General features: G+C 45.2%; 1 protein-coding gene across 1 annotated transcript in view; it reads left to right on the forward strand.

Annotated features, from left to right (window-relative positions):
• KSR1 (kinase suppressor of ras 1) overlaps positions 1–13,035 on the forward strand; it is a 223,855-nt gene that overhangs the window by 120,265 nt on the left and 90,555 nt on the right. The window lies entirely within an intron of this gene.

Here is a 13,035-nt window from a genome sequence, read left to right on the forward strand (position 1 = left end):
GCTCCCTTCTCCAGCGCAACAGCTGACAACAAAAAGTATTCCCATTAACCGTATGACTAGTTCAACAGTGATGATTATTGCTCCCTGCAGACATTGGACATTGAGGCTCATTTACTAAAATTGGCCAACTTTTAGACAGTGCAAACATGAACAAGATACCAGACATACTGGGCATTAAAAGTTTGATAAATATGGAGCATCTTTAAACTGCGGTGGCATTATACCATTAGATGGCTTACTTTGGTCCACTAAGTAACACCAAATTTTGGCTCAATTTCAGCACACAAAATCACAGTCTAGGCTTTGCTATGTCTCCTATCAAGCCACATTCCCATTCTGATAGGCCAAGTTCCTTATCAAGTGAGTCAAAAAATGAGTAAAAAAGGTGATGACTGTGGTGCAGGGCATATAAGGCAAAATTAAGCTAGTGTTCCAGTGCATGTAGGTTAGTAAATCAGTCCTATTGTATTTAGTTTTTCTGATAATATAATGGACTTAAGGAACTTCATTCTGATATTGACCTCCACTGTGCAGAACATCAATTTGTGGCAGTGTCTTGGTACCATTTTGATTGATTAGAAATGTTACAGTAATTTTAGGGGGTCAGCTCTCTGGTAGCCGCTTGGATACACATATGCACAGGGTTTTTATATTAAAACAGTGTAAGGTTTATTTTATTGTTAATGATAAATTTTACAGCTCCAAAATGAAAACAGCCTTCCTTCAGTACAAATGCACAACATAAACAGTTCTTTCCTAGGGTGCAATGAACAAAGTAAATGTAGCAGCCTCACCAATCTTTGTCTTCCTGGCAGTATCAGCTCAAGCAGTTTTGAAATGTGTTCATCAAACAAACACTTCTGTTCATTCCCAGCCCAAATCCCCCCTGCTGATATAACCCAGCTGCTGTTATTAGGTCTGCAAACTTCAGGCTGGATTATGGGAACAACCTTTCCCACCCAGAATCTTTTGGTTGCTTGTAAATGCTGGACCCAAAATCCAGTCGAATTAAAATTCCCTCTGTAACCTAGTGTTATTGGTACAGACTTTACATTACCTAGAACAACCACCACATAAGGTCCATCCAGGACCTTACCTCTTGCTTTCTTACTTACTGTTTAAGTGATCATGAATGCCACATCTGTAAACTCTGCCTTGCAGTACAGACTTTAAGGGGTTATTCCCAATACAGTAAGTTATCATTAGGTGGACCCCGTCTAATCCCAAGAATGGAACTTTATAATCTGGGAATCAGGCCCGCAGAGCCCTGGCTTTCATACAGAGGAGGTGTGCGTTATTAACTCCACCTCAATTATTCTCTATGGAGCGACCTTAGTTGAATGTTGCTTACTCTGTCACTGCTATTTAATCCATTAATGGCCACTGTTTATAATTGACAGACGCATTTAAAGGGAATCTGTCAGCTAACACATGCTGCCCAATCCATGGGCAACATGTATACAGTTCTGGCTGGATGAACGCAGATATGTTTGACTCTGAAACACTGCAGCGTTTCAAGAAAAACATACTTTAAATGCAGTTGTCTTCTTCCCGCTCGCTGCCAGTGGCTGAAAGTTTTTTGCCTACATGCACATATATGCAGAGACCGGTATCTCCAGTGCTTCGGGCGGGGAGAAGCTGCCGGGGACCGCACTGTAGACTAGTTGGACAGGTGGTCTCCTGCGGCTTCTCCCTGCCCGCTGTGGGGTTGACTATTAGTATATTTTTCTCTGAAAGGCTGCAGCCATTCTGGTGGCTTGTTTATATGGGCACCTATGGGTCTCCTGTGTGATCACAGGGTGCTGAAGGTGTTTCCACTGCAGCCAGGGGGCTGTTGAAGGCTTCTTTCCTGACATTTCATTACTTCTGTGAAGCTCAACCACAGGCTGGGCTTCATAGGAGACCATGATTTGTACTATATATTGTAATTCTGGAGTATCGCAGTATATAGTACATGTGATCAAATCACTGCAGATTCATATAACCCATGGGGACTAAAAAAAAGTAAGAAAAAAAAGTTTTTTAAATATTAAACAGTTTTTAAATAAATAAAGAATACAATAAAATTAAAATCATCACCCCTCCCTTTCCCCAGTTTAAAAATAGAAAAAAATAAGCATATACAGTACTGCCATACAGTGGGGAAAAAAAGTATTTAGTCAGTCAGCAATAGTGCAAGTTCCACCACTTAAAAAGATGAGAGGCGTCTGTAATTTACATCAAAGGTAGACCTCAACTATGGGAGACAAACTGAGAAAAAAAAATCCAGAAAATCACATTGTCTGTTTTTTTTTTCATTTTATTTGCATATTATGGTGGAAAATAAGTATTTGGTCAGAAACAAAATTTCATCTCAATACTTTGTGATATATCCTTTGTGGGCAATGACAGAGGTCAAACGTTTTCTGTAAGTCTTCACAAGGTTGTCACACACTGTTGTTGGTATGTTGGCCCATTCCTCCATGCAGATCTCCTCTAGAGCAGTGATGTTTTTGGCTTTTCGCTTGGCAACACGGACTTTCAACTCCCTCCAAAGGTTTTCTATAGGGTTGAGATCTGGAGACTGGCTAGGCCACTCCAGGACCTTGAAATGCTTCTTACGAAGCCACTCCTTCGTTGCCCTGGCGGTGTGCTTTGGATCATTGTCATGTTGAAAGACCCAGCCACGTTTCATCTTCAATGCCCTTGCTGATGGAAGGAGGTTTGCACTCAAAATCTCACGATACATGGCCCCATTCATTCTTTCATGTACCCGGATCAGTCGTCCTGGCCCCTTTGCAGAGAAACAGCCCCAAAGCATGATGTTTCCACCACCATGCTTTACAGTAGGTATGGTGTTTGATGGATGCAACTCAGTATTCTTTTTCCTCCAAACACGACAAGTTGTGTTTCTACCAAACAGTTCCAGTTTGGTTTCATCAGACCATAGGACATTCTCCCAAAACTCCTCTGGATCATCCAAATGCTCTCTAGCAAACTTCAGACGGGCCCGGACATGTACAGGCTTAAGCAGTGGGACACGTCTGGCACTGCAGGATCTGAGTCCATGGTGGCGTAGTGTGTTACTTATGGTAGGCCTTGTTACATTGGTCCCAGCTCTCTGTAGTTCATTCACTAGGTCCCCCCGCGTGGTTCTGGGATTTTTGCTCACCGTTCTTGTGATCATTCTGACCCCACGGGGTGGGATTTTGCGTGGAGCACCAGATCGATGGAGATTATCAGTGGTCTTGTATGTCTTCCATTTTCTAATTATTGCTCCCACAGTTGATTTCTTCACTCCAAGCTGGTTGGTTATTGCAGATTCAGTCTTCCCAGCCTGGTGCAGGGCTACAATTTTGTTTCTGGTGTCCTTTGACAGCTCTTTGGTCTTCACCATAGTGGAGTTTGGAGTCAGACTGTTTGAGGGTGTGCACAGGTGTCTTTTTATACTGATAACAAGTTTAAAAAGGTGCCATTACTACAGGTAATGAGTGGAGGAAAGAGGAGACTCTTAAAGAAGAAGTTACAGGTCTGTGAGAGCCAGAAATCTTGATTGCTTGTTTCTGACCAAATACTTATTTTCCACCATAATATGCAAATAAAATGAAAAAAAAACAGACAATGTGATTTTCTGGATTTTTTTTTCTCAGTTTGTCTCCCATAGTTGAGGTCTACCTATGATGTAAATTACAGACGCCTCTCATCTTTTTAAGTGGTGGAACTTGCACTATTGCTGACTGACTAAATACTTTTTTTCCCCACTGTATCTGTAAAAAGCCACTTTATTTAGCCCATATGGTAAAATAAAAAAATGAAATCAAAATACCAAAACTGAGGCTACTGCGCCTCTCAAAAATACTATATAAAGTGACTAAATATTATATGTACTCCAAAATGATACCATGAGAAACTACACCTTGGCTGCCCTTAACAGAAGCAAAAAGTTCTGGGCCTAAGAAAATGGCTCTTTACAAAGCTGAGAATTTTTATGTGCCGTTGAAATATTTATAAATGCTAGACAAGTTTGGTATCATAGTTATTGTGCTGACCTGCAGAATGTTGCCACTTTTACTGAACAATGCATTAAGGAAAAATAAAACCCCAAAAATCTGTAGTGGAATTGTTTTTTGTTTTTTTTTAAATTTCACTGCACTTGGAAACTTTTTTCCTGTTTTTTTATGTTATATGCTAAAGGGAATGGTGTAATTTAGAACTTCCAATTTATGCCGCAAAACACAAGCCCTCATATGGCCATGTCAGTGCAAAAACGGAGTTGTGGCTCTTGGAGGAAGGTGAGGCGAAAATGAAAATGCAAAAAAATGTAAACTGGCTGAGACCTTAAAGGGTTAAAGCTACTGTAGGCTATGCAGAGATAATATGGCATTACATGGGAAGCATTGTGCAGGGTAATACGATTGGCTGGAACGGAGTTAATGGCCTTATCTTTATAGAATATTTGTATATGATGTTGAATTCTTCAAGCATCTATCTGTTCCTTTTGCTTTGCAGATTGTGGGAATTAATTATCACTTTTGTTGCTGATCAACACCCTCTCCTCCCCCATAATTGCCTTGCTCACTGATGTAGCTGTATGCTTCGCGCTGGATACTACATGTTCTGTGCAATCTGTTCTTGAGCAGCTAGATACGTTTTATTTCTCTGAAAAGACATTAACATTAATGTATTTTATAATAAAATGTTTGATTATTTGTAATAGTTTTTAAAGAGCATTTACCTCTTAAACAGAGGGTATTACTAAAAAATATAAGTCCTTCAGTTGCTTTATTTTACACAATATAACAAAAGATAAAACAGGTCCCGAGTAGAGTTGAGAGAAACGGGTCGGTCATATTCAAAAGTCGCCGACTTTCGCTGAAGTCGGGTTTCATGAAACGACACCTGACCATAGCGTGAGGTCGGCCACGAGGTCGGCGACCAGAGCGCCAAAGTCGCGTTTCAAAAGATGCTTCCAGCGCCCTTTTTCAGCCAATGATGGAGGACGCACACTGTGGGCAACGCGATGACATGGGACGGTCACCACCATCTTTGAGAAGGGCATGCAAGTGATTGGCTGGCTTTGTGTGGCGTCACAGGGGCTATAAAAGGCCATCTTACTTCTGCGATCTTAGCATAGGGAGAGATTGCTGCTGCTGATTCTGAATAAGGGAGAGCGTTAGGCAGGTAAGAAGAACCAAAAAACTGCTTCTGCTGTTAGCGATTTCCACTCACAACACAACACTTTGTGTGCAGTGACAGGGGAGGCTCTATTTTTGTGCATCAGCTCTGTTGGTTATTAGGCTGCCTTATAAGGCTCCCTGATAGCTGCATTGCTGTTTGCACACTGCTGTGCAAACTGTTTTTTTAAAACCAAAAATTCTTTTCTTCCTCTTTTCTGCACAGTTACCAAGGGTTCATTTTTCCACCCTTTTGTGTGTGCACTGTGCACAGTCCTGCTTATTAGGCTGCCTGCGTCCATACTTGGACTAAGAGCATCATTGTCAGGGTCCTCAAATCTCTAGTGAGATCCAAAATCTCACCAATCCTATAGACACCCTCCACCTTGTCATACACCATCCAATTTCAGCCTGTTACATTGAGGTGTAATCTCTCCTGGGCCAGAGACAATAGTTCTGCGTCCTGAAATCTATAGTGAGATCCAAAATCTCACCAATCCTATAGACACCCTCCACCTTGTCATTCACCATCCAATTTCAGCCTGTTACATTGAGGTGTAATCTCTACTGGACCTGAGACAATAGTTCAGCGTCCTCAAATCTCTAGTGAGATCCAAATTCTCACCAATCCTATAGACACCCTCCACCTTGTCATACACCATACAATTTCAGCCTGTTACATTGAGGTGTAATCTCTACTGGGCCAGAGACAATAGTTCTGTGTCCTCAAATCTATAGTGAGATTCAAATTCTCACCAATAGTAGATACACCTTCTACCTTGTTTTACAGTACCATATAGCTGGTGGTATTTTGGGTACATTTTCACAAAAATGAGCAAGTATGGTGGAAGACGCCATGGAAGTGGGCAGGGGTTGCCAGCTGGTCCCAATTGTGGTGGTGGTGGTGGTGGTGTTGCATCTGATGGTAGTGGCAAAAGCACAATAGCACCTAAGGCAGGAGGTGTTGAGCCTGCGTCATCGTCTGGCTCCACAAGGCCTCGAAGGCTCTCTTTTCTGGGAGTAGGTAAACCACTTTTAAAGCCGAAGCTTCAGGAACAAGTTTTGGCTTAGGCTGGTTTCACATTAGCGCTTTTTAAGCGCACGCACGGCCGGGGGTAGCTCCGCCCCCGAGCCGGCTCTCTGCCCGGCGTGCCCGCCCCTTGCTTGTAGCGCCGCCTACTAGCGGACAGCGGCGCCTGCGATCGGCGCACCCTATCTTTAGCATAGGGTGCGCAGATCGTGCGCAGGCCGTGCGCTAGTTGCGCTTTGACCTGCGCTGCGCACTTTTGACGGTGCGCCGTGCGCGCCAAAATCCGAAAAGTTTGATTTTGGCGCGCACGGCGCACCGTCAAAAGTGCGCAGCGCAGGTCAAAGCGCAACTAGCGCACGGCCTGCGCACGATCTGCGCACCCTATGCTAAAGATAGGGTGCGCCGATCGCAGGCGCCGCTGTCCGCTAGTAGGCGGCGCTACAAGCAAGGGGCGGGCACGCCGGGCAGAGAGCCAGCTCGGGGGCGGAGCTACCCCCGGCCGTGCGTGCGCTTAAAAAGCGCTAATGTGAAACCGGCCTTACATTGCTGACACAGCCTCCAGCTCTCTCGCCTCCTCTTCTGAAGTTTCAAAAAATGAAAGCACTGAGTCGTCATTGGAGGCTCCTGGTCAGGAACAACACCTTTCCTTATGTCCTTCACCCCTACCAAAAGTGAAGGATGTGGCAGGCCACACTACCGATTACTCCATGGAGCTCTTTTCACATACCATGCCTGGGTTAGCAAGTCAAATCGTGAATTCCCCAGGCCAAGATGAATCTGACATGGAGTGCACTGATGCACAGCCACTGCTAGATTTTTCTGCTGGTACATTCACTCAGAGCACTACATTGTCCTCGCAGTGTACTGAGGCACAATCAGACCCTGATGAAACTCAGGTGCCCCTTCCCGCATACTATACCACCTTACACGGTGACACAGAGGAAGGTGCACATGAAATTGAAGAGGAGGTGATGGATGACCCAGTTGTTGACCCAGATTGGCATCCATTGGGGGAAGAGGGTGCCACTGCCAATAGCTCAGAAGAGGAGGAGGTGGATCTGCAGCAGGCAACGACATCGCAACAGCTGTTATCTGACAGGACCGTAGCAGTCCAAAAACGTGTTACAAAAAAATAAAAGAGTTGCAGGACAACTTGGCCAGACGGTCAAATTAGCACAGCGTGCAAGGTCTCAAAATGTCTTCCATAGTAGGAAGAGTGCAGTGTGGCACTTTTTTGAACAAAATCCTAATGATCAGGCAAAAGTTATCTGTAAGAAGTGCGCAAAGACCTTTAGCCGAGGGAAAAATATGAGAAATTTGAATACCAGTTGCATGATTAGACATTTAACCACCATGCACTTGCAAGCGTGGACGGACTACCAAACCTCATGTACCACATGTGCACCTGCTCCGAATGAAGGTAGTCAACAACGCTACATCGCCTTCCCCACTGTAAGCCCACCGGTTAGCAAACCTCCAGCAGCAAATGTCGAGGTGTCGTCGCAAGGGCAAAGCAGTCATGGAATCACAATGTTATTGCTACAAAAGACTGAATCTAGGCCATCAGCAACACCACCAACACCATCACCATCACCAACCCTCTCTCAGTCCGCCATGTCCACCGCTAGTTCCACCATATGCAGCTCTCAAATCCAGCTCACCCTACCAGAGACTCTGAGTAGGACAAGAAAGTACTCATTCTTTCATCCACATACACTGGCTTTGAACGCCCACATTGCCAAACTAATCTCGTTAGAGATGATGCCCTACGGGTTGGTTGAAAGCAAAGCTTTCCGTGAGCTCATGGCCTACGCAGTACCACGCTATGACCTACCCAGTCGGCACTTCTTTTCACGAAAAGCCATCCCAACCCTCCACGTGCATGTGAAAGACCACATTGTCCATGCACTCAAGCAAGCAGTGAGTGGAAAGGTGCACCTCACAACAGATGCATGGTCCAGTAGGCATGGCCAGGACCGTTACGTATCCATCACTGCGCACTGGGTTAATGTGGTGGATGCAGGGTCCACAGGGGACAGCGGCGGTGGGACAGTGCTGCCTAGCCCACGGTATAGGAAACAGTTGGGCTGTAAGCGTTCGACCCTCCTCCTCCTCCTCCCCCAGAAGCGAAAGCTCGTCCACAGAGCGCAGTCGCACGAGCACTCCATCCGCAGCTGCCAGTGTTGTACACGAGGTGTCCCACTATCGAACAGCTAGTGGTAAGCGTCAGCAGGCTGTGTTGAAGATAATGTGTTTGGGCGACAACAGACACACCGCGGAGGTACTGGCCGACTACTTGCAGCGACAAACTGAGTCGTGGCTGGGCAGTCTACATCTTGAGGCAGGCAAGGTAGTTAGTGATAACGGCCGGAATTTTGTGGCAGCCATAGCCCTTTCAAAACTCAGACACATACCTTGCCTGGCTCACACCTTGAACCTGGTGGTGCAGTGCTTCCTCAGTAATTATCCGGAGTTAACACCCCTGCTCCATAAGGTCCGAAGACTGTGCTCGCACATCTGCCGGTCGCCCGTACACTCCAGTCGTATGCAGAATCTGCAGCGATTGCTCCACCTTCCCAAGCACCGTCTAATTATCGACGTTGCAACAAGGTGGAACTCCACCCTGCACATGGTTCAGAGTCTGTGCGAACAGAGGCAGGCTGTAATTCATTTGTGGGAGGATACACGGGCAGGCAGTTTGCAGGCAGACATGGAGTTGTCTGGTGTGCAGTGGTCGAAGCTGAAAGACCTTTGTAAAGTCCTTCAGTGTTTTGAGGAATGCACACGTCTGGTAAGCACAGACGACGCCATCATAAGCATGAGCATCCCACTTATGCGTCTGCTCATGCAAACTTTGACGCACATTAAGGAGCAGGCGTCTGCAGCCGAGGAGGAAGAGGAGGAGGGAAGCCTTGGTGACAGTCAGCCATTTTCTGGTCAGGGAAGTCTCGTGGATGAGATAGAAGAAGAAGAAGAGGAGGATGATGGGGATGATTATTTTGGGGAGGAGGATGCTTCTCAGGGGGCAAGAAAAAATGTTGGCGTGGCAAGGTCAGGTACAAGGTTTGTGCGTGACTGGAGGGATGTGGATTTGCCTGAAAGTGCTCCTCCACCCAGCACTCTCAGTGCATCATTGACACCTGGAACATTGGCCCACATGTCTGATTATGCCTTGCAGATCCTAAAAAGGGACCCCCGCATTGCCAAAATGATGAACGATGACGACAACTGGTTGGCCAGCATCCTAGAGCCACGTTATAAAGGCAAATTCCAAAACATCATGCCAAAGGAGAACCTAGAACTAATATTGGCTAACAAACAAGCAACTCTGGTAAACCGTTTGTTTGAGGCATTCCCAGCACACAGCGGCGGTGATGTTTTTCCAACGAGCCGTAGGTAGCAACGTGAAAGAGGTGTTCATGGTGCACACAGCCGAAGTGATGTTGGACACAGGGGTTTCATGACCATGTTGTGGACTGATTTTTCAAGTACCGCTCACACGACTGGTAATACTGCATCAATCGAAAGTGACAGGAGACAGCAGTTGTCAACTATGGTAACAAACTACTTCTCCCATATCGATGTTCTCCCTCACCGGTCATTCCCCTTTGACTATTGGGCCAGTAAACTTGACACCTGGCCTGAATTGGCACAATATGCCTTACAGGAGCTCGCTTGCCCTGCTGCTAGTGTGTTATCTGAACGAGTCTTCAGTGCTGCTGGATCAATCCTGACAGAATAAAGGACCCTTCTGTCGACCCAAAATGTTGATGATCTAACCTTAATTAAAATGAACGATGCATGGATTTCAAAGGATTTTGTCCCACCCTCCCCTGCTGACACGTAGGTTGCCAGAAAAATGGCTTGCTTTTGTCCTCCTCTTCCGCGGACTTCTCCAATTACTCCATTTGCAGCTGCTGAATGTCCAACATCAACATATGCCAATTTTTCCACCTCCCTAACAGGGCTGCCTCCCCCCACAGGGCCGGGGTCACCACCTGGCACACGCACCCGTGCGAGTGCCGTTGCCCTGGACAGGTGGGTGGGCACACTGTTTGGCAACGGCACTGGCACAAGGTCCCTCATAGTAGAATCAAGTGTCTCTGACGGTGGGGGTGCACACCCGCCGTCAGACACACCTGTGTACTAAGAGGGGCCCTGTGCCAGTGCCGTCGCCAGCGAGTTGGCCCCCCCTGCTTGCTCAGGATCACAGCACTTGCAAAGTTGAAATACTTACCTCTCCCTGCTCCACCGCCGTGACGTCTTCTGCGTTTCCTGACAGTGACATTCTGGGCCGAGAGCGCAATGACGTCACGTCTGTACGCCCTCTTCCTAAACAGTCCAAGTGCAGTGAGATGGAAGATGGGGACGACGAGGACTCCAGACTAGTACAGGGATTCCCTAGTGAGGAGACTTATGTAATTGTTTTCAATGTTGGGGCAGCTATTTTTGGGGAGCACTATACTCTGGAGAATGATATATGAGGCCCACCATACACTGGAGCATTCCAAAGGTGGACATCAGACACTGGAGCAGCATTTACAGGGCCCATTATACACTGGAGCATTAGAAATGGGGTCCATTATATATGGAGCATTATTTGGGCCCATAAGACAGTGGAGCTTCATCCATGGGGACCAACATATACTGTAGCATTATGTGGAGCTCATCATATACTGTATGGAACATTATATGGGACCAATGATTCTGTAGGGAGAAATATATGGGTCTCATTACTCTGTATAGCACACTATGCGGTGGCCATAATACTGTATGGAGTAATATACTGTCCGTTTTTGGAGCTATTGGAGAATTTAAAATGGATATCAGTCATGAGATGTAATAAGTGAAGTATTTTTCATTGTACTATATCGCTATTTCTCTGCCGTACCAGAGGATCATGAATTGTGGCATGTGTTAAAGGAGCCCATTGACACTCTTTGGCCCTGGGCCCACGAAAATCTGGAGCCAGCCCTACCCCCCCACAACTTTAGCCAAATAAAAACCCCCAGTTTTCAAAGCCTATTATTATAAAGTAAATTAAGGTTGACAAGCTTAAGTAATAAGAATTGATGCTTTTGGCATTAAAATGGGCACTGTAGGTGTGTTTCCTGTCCTCCACTCACTGCCGACTTTTCTTCCCCATTGACTTGCATTGGGTTTCGTGTTTCAGTCGGCCTTCGACTTTTCACGATAATCGGCCGATTTTGTTCGACCCGACTTTTGAGAAAGTCGGGTTTCATGAAACCCGACTCGACTCGACCCGAAAGAAGGCAGTCGCTCATCTCTAGTCCCGAGAAGTACTCACTTCGCTTATTTAAGCTACAGCTAAGTAATTCTGCTTACTTATCTTGAGATATACTGTATATTGACCACCTAGCTTTTGCTTCTTGAATAGACAGATTTTTGGGGGGGAATTGGGAAATATAGGTAAAAACCCTATAAAAAATTGATATAACTTCAGAAAAAAGATATTAATAGTAAAATCAACAAGAGAATAAGAAAAAAACAAATGTCAGTGCATCGGAATACAGTCCCTACAATCTCAGGCTTGGATATAGCTCCTGGTCAATACTTTCATAACATAGAGGAAAAAGTGTCCATCCGACCAGGATAAAATAATTGATCGTTTAGCCTCCAAATAACCGCCATTGCGCCTTTTAATGTCGGCAGTTAAGGGTACTTATTCCTCAGCGACGATTTTTAATGATGTTGAGAAATAAGAGTATAGCACCCCCCAGAATCAAAAACTCTCCGGTCATGATCATGGCCAGTTTTTGCGGTTCCCTGTCAAGTGATCACCGTTATTCACCGAATAACGGCTATCACATTAAAAAAGTCTGATTTAAAATTAATTTCTCTCTCTTCTGATATCATCTAACATATCAGAGAAGAGAGAAATGTGGTCCCCCAAGTCTACCTTATACCTCTGCCATCCCCTTTGCCTGCAGCTCCGTCCCCCAGCCTTCAGCTTCATCTTCCTGGGAAAAATGTTGGACACATGCGCTGTGCACCCGCCGAGATCTGCCGGCCGCTACCCGTAAAAAAAAAAAGTAAATCAAATCCTCTTTTGTAAAATAAAGAAAAAAATATTTTTTTCAATCATTGCGGTTGAGGTTAGGGTTGTGATAGGGTTGGGGTTATGGTTGTGTTAGGGTTAGGGTTGTAAGAATTGTCGGGTTTTCAAAAGTAAAAAAAAAATGATGACGAAATGACCGCTAGTGTTGAGCGAAAGTGCTCTCTACTCGAGTTTGCATTGGGTGCTCAGGTATGCACCGAGTATCGCAGATCCCTGCATGTTTTTTTGTGTGTCTAACAGCAGCAAAACATGCGGCACAGGGACTCAAGCATGTCACTCGAGCACCTGTGATATTCGGTGCATAAACGAGCACCGAATGGAAACTAGTAGCAATCACTTGCGCTTAACACTAATGACGACATATTCAATATGACAACCTAATGTTATCAAATTCTGTGTCGTACCTGTTGGTTCAAAATGCTCACTATACCACTGGATAAAATCGTTGAGGGGTGTAGTTTCAAAAATGTCACTTGTGGGGTGTTTCCACTGTTTAAGCACATCAAGGGCTATCCAAACGCAACATGGCGTCAACTCCTGATTCCAGCCAATTTTGCACTCAAAAAGTCAATTGGTGCTCGTTAGCTTCTGAACTCTGCCGTACGCCCAAACAGTAGATTTCCCCACAAATGGGGTATTGGTGTACTCAGAAGAAATTGCACAAGAAATGTTGTGGTCCATTTTGTCTTGTTACCCTTGTGAAAATAAAAAAGTTTGGGACTAAAGTAAATTTTTTGTGAAAAAAAGTTAAATGTTCATTATTTCCTTCCACA

Source organism: Dendrobates tinctorius, unplaced genomic scaffold (genome assembly GCF_039654945.1).
Source record: "Dendrobates tinctorius isolate UK_male_01 unplaced genomic scaffold, ASM3965494v1 ptg000112l, whole genome shotgun sequence".
NCBI classification, from domain to species: domain Eukaryota; kingdom Metazoa; phylum Chordata; class Amphibia; order Anura; family Dendrobatidae; genus Dendrobates; species Dendrobates tinctorius.